Source organism: Sander lucioperca, chromosome 17, assembly GCF_008315115.2.
Source record: "Sander lucioperca isolate FBNREF2018 chromosome 17, SLUC_FBN_1.2, whole genome shotgun sequence".
Classification (NCBI taxonomy): domain Eukaryota; kingdom Metazoa; phylum Chordata; class Actinopteri; order Perciformes; family Percidae; genus Sander; species Sander lucioperca.
In genome coordinates, this window is record NC_050189.1 from 12,691,728 (window position 1) to 12,698,578 (window position 6,851).

Sequence of the window (6,851 nt, forward strand, 5' to 3'; positions counted from 1 at the left end):
TGCATGTTTAATTATCTAAATCAGCAGTTATTTCCAGAATTCTCTGTGGTTTTCCTTACATTTACCTCAGTCTTAGCTCTGTTAGCGTCTGATTGGTTAGTTCAGCTACAGAAACAAGGAAGTGTTGTTGTGGAGCTGATGAAGTGAATAACAGTAAAGTGCTGCTTAACATTATTATGTTATTATTATCTGTCTCCATCCGGCTGTTTCTTCTTATTTAGAGTGATCCAACCACCACATACAGTGTCAAACTCTCACGTTACAGATTAGGTTAGATCATCTCAAAATAAAAACTTAAAATGTTGAGCTACACTTAAAACCATCTGGTAATAATTAAGTATTACTGCAGTGGACCAATCATTAATATGCACCAGGTTTTGGTTTAAATGAACAAAATCATTAAGCTCAAGTTATTCTAAAAGAAATAGTAAAGCATACTTTTTATATAATTTACTGTAAATATGTGTGAAATAAAAGAAATCTGCAAATGGCAGTAAGTTAGTATAGAGGGTTTTCACGACGCATCATCAGACCCGAAGTCGCCATGTTGGAGGTACTCCGCATCACAACAAAGCACAGGCACTGAAGTAGATCCCGAACGGCATCTTGGACGCGTTTTGATGAGCTTTTCTGTTGTTTAGACATAAAGTATTAAAGTATCCAAAGTGCACAATACTCCATTACTCCATTCAGTTGTTTACACCGAGTGCTCCAATATGGCCGATCATCTAGGTTACCGCCCAGAACGTGACGTCGGTGAAAACCCTCTATATGGGCAGTGTTAACAGGAAATGCTTTTATTTTGAAGTGCAAGAAAGTGACCTGCTTAGTGCTTTTGTCACTAGTTTTAATGATGAAATGTTTGTAAGATTTCCGCGCAAAATAAGCGGGGCTTGCATGATTTCATAATCCCTGTGTGACAGGATGAGGTTTTCCCCTCCCTCTTACCTGTGCACGGGAGTGCGCAGCACACCTGGGGCTCATCCCCTTTGATTGGGAAAGGTGGGGGCATTATTTAAGCCTGTGTGTGGACTTGTTCTGTTTGTCTTCTCTTGCTGGGTGTGTGGAGATGTGTCCGGGTTGGTGTGCTGTACGTTTTGCCGCTGCCCTAGGTCGTCAGTTTGCTGCGGTGTGGTAAGGGCACTTTTTCATCTTTGTACCTTTTTATTGTTTTGTTCCGTGCATGTGGCACTAACATGCGTTCTTTCATAGAGCGGATCCTGTCTTGGCTGTGGATTTCCCCACGTGGTGTTGGGACCACAGCAAGGAAGAATCAAACTGGATATTAAATATTATCTTGTAAACAGCGGATTCAGAGCAGCGGCCTCTGAGATAAAGAAGTCATGACCAAAAGGTGGTCATCCTGAACAAAGAGCACTGTTTAAACTCATCTGAAACAAAGAGCACTGTTTAAACTCATCAGGTAACAAAGAGCATGTGACCTGCTCAAGAACACTGATTTCCGATCGGACCATGGACCAGAGGGCCGCGACCAACTGACTGGGGGAATAAATACGCTGAGAACTGACTAAACTTTGTCTTCCACTGGTGGCTGAAGGAAGCGCGCAAGTGCTTGTGCTAAAAACTTCTACTTTCTGGCGAAAGTGGATTTATCTCTCGGTGTTGTGAAGAACACAACTGGATCCTGGAAACACGCACCTCGTGTTTCAAAACTGCAGAAGAGAACACCGTTTCTCGCACGTTGTGATTTATTAATCTGATTGAACCGCCGAGTCCAATCCGTTTGCTGTGAATGTACTCTGATCACAGTGCATTGTTGATATGTTGTGTTGATATTGCAGCTAGCTTGTTAAAACTGTAATTGCTACCTGCTAACTCTCCTTTCACTGAGTTTTAGTTATTGTACTGAGTGAGAGAATCAGGTTTTTCAAAGTGTCTTTCTTTCTCTAAGGGGCTTTCTTTCTCCTTTCGCTAACACACAGCACAAATATGGACATATAGCTACACACACGCGCTAAGGTGAACAGCTGACCAAACAGCGAGTCACATAACCCGCAGAGCGCACACCGCTCCACAACGGCGCTCCTGTGTGTCCCTGTGTTTTCCCTACGTTAGTTATAGAGCTAACTGGCTAGCCTAGCCACGTGGATCCTGCAACGCAGCCCACTGCCGCCCTCTTGGGGGCTAACTAGCTTTTGTGCAGCTAACACCTAGCTTAGCTCCAAGGAGCTAACGGCTAGCTAATCTGGGCGTAACCAAGCAACCACGGGTTTCGCCCCTCCCCCTCCTATTTTCACATACACACACACACACACACACACACACACACACACACACACACACACAGAGACATGGTCACTACATGTCTGTCGTTTGCTTTGTTGGATTGTACTTAAAAGAAACGTATATTGGTTTTAATTGATCAAAGGATTATTGATTGGCCATTGATAATTTTGAAGTTAATAAATTCTACTATACTTTAATTAGCAGTTGTTTATGGTTATTTGTGTACCTACTGTAATAACAAGCTGGCTGAACACAGTCTGTGCTCGGACTCACACTTCCTTTTGTCCCTTTAAGAATGCCAGATAGATTAACCAAGTTAAGGTCGGTATTTTAAAGGGAAAAACATCACTAATGAGACTATTTCACAGATCAATGTTGGCCCCTGAAGTTTCAGGGTGGTGCCCCGTTTTGATTTTGTTGATTTGATAAAGTTATTAATAACAATATTCATAACTTTATTAATATTGATAAACATCTTTGATAATATGCCAATAACTAGATCTGTACCCTACCGGAACCCAACAGTGGGTAGACGTATACCTGGGCTGCTGGCGTTGGGTCTTGGTAAGCTGCATGTCTCCCTGTCTCAACCCATTTGGCGTTACCAAGATCTGACAGTCTTATTTGTTTATAGTGTGGGCCGCTGTATGCGTGTGCGGAGTGGGTGCCTCCGCCGGGGTCTGAGGGCAGCGTGTCCTGTTAATCGGTAAGTTGCCCTGTCTGTCTGCCTGCCTGCTTGTTTTAAATACATTGTGGTCCTGTTTTAATGGTGTGTTTCACAACACAGCTGGACCGGGCTGCAGCCTTATACATGCTGCTGCGGGGCTATCGTGGTGCCACAACTAATTAAAGGGCCAGTACTACCTGGCGCGTTCTTCCCCCACTGATGCTGTTCTGGATTCTGGTAAAAATATTCTGGATATAGCCTAGAGAGTGCTGGATGCAGAGCGTTCTGGACTGATTGGTGTTGGAGCGGATGTAGCTCTCCTGGAGTATAGGCTAAGGGGTTGGAAAATTCTGATAACTGTACAAAAGGATTGTTTTAGATCAATGTTGTATATTAACTGTATCTCTTGCATGGTGTGATTTTGGTTCATTTTGTTTAGTTTTTCTTTTCATTATGCATGGTGGTTTATTGATTTGAATTGTTTTGTTTATTATTTTTCTAATATCATCACTTACCCTTTTAACAGAAAAGATATTGCCATTTAAAACATATTTAACTAAATAAAATTGTATATTTTTATAATTACTTTATTGTCTCTGACCCCTGATTTTGAGAACAAACCTGTGTGCTTTTAAAGGTCTTGGGCCTATCCCGAGTGGCGTTGTCGGACATTTTTAGCTTCTCGAGTGTCATAGGCCACTCGCGTACTGCCACACCTGCATTTTTGTTGCAAAAAAGTCACATATATCTTAGCAGAAAGTTATCATTCCATCGCATTTGTTAAGAAAACGTGCCGCATAATCAAGGATTTTTGCCCGCAAAATCACAAAAAAACTCCGTTTTGTTAACACTTTTTTTGTGTGAAACTGCAGCATATTGGTAAGTAAAATTTTAAGTTTGAATGACACCTGTCTGTTTTTTTATTAGAAGCTTCAATTACAGAACAAAAAGTAAAATGTAATATCATTCACCAGTAGATAGCAGTAGCAGCTTTGCTACGTTAGCGACTGGCGCTAATTCTTCCTCTGAAGAGAGTTAACGTTATCCCGGTCGGAGCACGTGGCAGTCAGATTAGCAGCAAACAGAGAAGCTATTTATCCAAAACTGTCCTTTTGCTGTGTTTGCAGGTGAGAAAAGCACCATATGTACATTTATGTTCAGTTTATTTTCATGTAACGTTAGTGGGGCCATGTTTTTATGTTTAGAGAGTCATTTATGTTAGAAAATAAGGCAGCTAACTAAAGCTAGCTTAAAATGATACTCTGGGCAAGTTGTGCATGCTAGCTGCATGGCTTTATGGTAGTGAAGTGTATTACTTTGTGTTCTATGTAAGATGTGACGTTAAAAGTCTGAGTCTTTTGTAGTAGTAGCAGGCTGCACATTTCATGTTGTGTTTCATAATGGATTTTTTCATGACAGTTTTAGTTACCTTAATTTCATTTATTAGAATCCCATTAGCTGTAGCCGAAGCAGCAGTAAATAAAGTTGCTGAATTACTTGTGGCTGTAATACTGGTTTAACCCTGGTGTTGTCTTGTGGTCGACCATGAATTTGTTGTCCTTCTTGGTCACAATTAACACTTTGTTTTTTAACCTTTTTTAAATTATATTTTTGACACATTTGATATGTTTGTCACTTTTTTTTCGTCACTTGTTTCAATGTTTTTGTCACTTTTTTTTCCTAAGTTTTCGATGCTATGTTTCACTAGCACCAACTTATTACCAATAGTTTTACACTTATTTTTGGAATTCATGATCAATAAATCTCATTTATAGGACCTAATTTTGAAATAATTAATGATTTTGACTAATATTAGAGGAAGTATGTTGGTGGAGAATCACAGACGTGTGGATGTCAAAGTTTAGTCAGGTTTTGAAACCTTTCAAATGCTATAAAATTTAATACCCACAATTCAATGAAAGTAGTAATCGAGTACTTGCAATTGTACTTCATTTTTTGAGTAATTTGGTTAAAAAGAAACCCATATTTCTGATATAGAAGTTTTGAGAACGGGTCAAATCTGACCCGAGAACAACATGAGGGTTAAAAAGAAGTTAGCCTGGTCTGAGCATAAGACAGTCAGGACAGCAGCAAAAAGAGAACAAGACTGTAAATGTTGTTTGCAGGTTGATGAAGTTTCTGCAGCTTCAGCCTGAACTTCATTCTCCCTCTGGTTCTTTGTGTTGATCGGCCCTGAAGATGGTCCAGTGGTGAAGGACAACAACCGGTGACGTGGAGACGTGGCATCGAACCGCAACTTGGATGCAGGTATGGATGGATGTTGGTGGAGATGGATTGGATGGAGGTACGTCACTCAGGTGTGTGTGATATATGTGTGTGTGGCTTAATTTTTCTGCTCCACACAACAAACACTAAAAAATTTCAATCGCAATTTTGCTTCTTTTTCAACTCTGGGTCCAACTTGAACTTCAACTTACACCCTGACTTGGTCAGATGACCTGAGGTACGTCAATCAGGTGTCTGTGATGAATGTGTGTGTGGCTTCATTTCTCTGCTTCAAACACGATTTTGTGGCAATTTCAACTTCAACCGTCAACCGCAGGGGACAAAGAAAAGGTAAGTTTATGTCAGCTCAGGTGTGTCCAGCTAGCTAGATTAGCAAGCCAGCTAGCTTGACGAGCTTTTGGCTGATTTTGTTATCACTTTACATTATCTGCAGGCTGTTCTACTGACATGGCGGGTGATAGTGGGTCAGGTTTCATCTAAATTTCAGTCCTGGGTTATTGGATATCAGATATGTTTGTTCAATTTATATATGCAGTCTATTGTTTTCTGCAATAATTTGAACTGGTACTAAGGCTTTATTGATTTCACTCTTTATCTCTCTCTCTCTCTCACACACACACACACACACACACACACACACACACACACACACACACACACACACACACACACACAAATATGAAAATATACTGAAACAATTTATTAATCATGTTTTTTTTAACATACTGATTTACGGCAGCAGTGAACATATGCACAAAATGATTTGGACATTTATTTACTTTTGCTGATGTAAAATGTGTTGATACAGTACAATATGTTTTGTTGAAAGCATGCAATTGTTACAATCTAATAGTCCTGTAAATTACTCAGCAGCACAACACAGCGATTACACAGTTTGTCCCATTATTATTATTATTATTAGTCTGAGTGAAAGTACGCAGCTCATTTCAATAAACTGTGCATCAACACACAGGCACAAGTTAATGATCAACTCTAGCCATAACCCCAGACATCATCCGTTATCACCACGTTATCTAACTGACCAGTCAAGTCAAACAAGCCATATCAGTTAAACAAACAAGAAGCATTTTCACTTTCACTTTGAGTTTATCTGCACAGTCAGAGTCTGGGAAAGTGGGTTGTTTAATGGCCAGTTGCTTTAATACCAAAAACGTTACAATTTCCTGTAAATTAATACAATCAATTAATTCCAGAATCCAGTTTTTAAAATGCATGGCCATATCTTACACATTGCACCTTTTATGCCAAACAAATATACTGCGCCTTCCAAGTGTTCAAAGAACCCCTTAAATTAAATTGTTTTTAGAAAGGAAAAGCCTCAAAACAACAATTAATCCAATGCATGATGATGTTTGGGGGTCAGCAGTGGAATAATCTAGAGCAGGGGTGTCAAACTCAATTTCCCTAAGGGCCACACTGGAAAAAGAGAATCCCACCAAGGGCCAGACATGTATAGTTTATTGACATGCTTTTATTTCATCGAAAAAGTAAAATATCTTCGACTCAATTATTGCATGTATCATATAGTCTTCTCACTTACAGTTGGGTCCATATAAAGCCCTGAAACCACACAGCTGACTCACAACAACCTCTTTCACAGCCTGAATATTCAAACTCTCTGATTCTGTGGGAATTTCTGAGTCTCAAAGTCGGCAAATTTGCCAAATTT

The 6,851-nt window shown here is 39.9% G+C and overlaps 1 long non-coding RNA gene across 1 annotated transcript in view; it reads right to left on the reverse strand.

Annotated features, from left to right (window-relative positions):
- LOC116052103 overlaps positions 1–6,851 on the reverse strand; it is a 17,181-nt gene extending 10,330 nt beyond the window's left edge. Inside the window, exon 1 of the long non-coding RNA XR_004105491.1 lies at positions 6,750–6,851. This is a non-coding gene — a long non-coding RNA (uncharacterized LOC116052103). The remainder of the gene's footprint in view (positions 1–6,749) is intronic.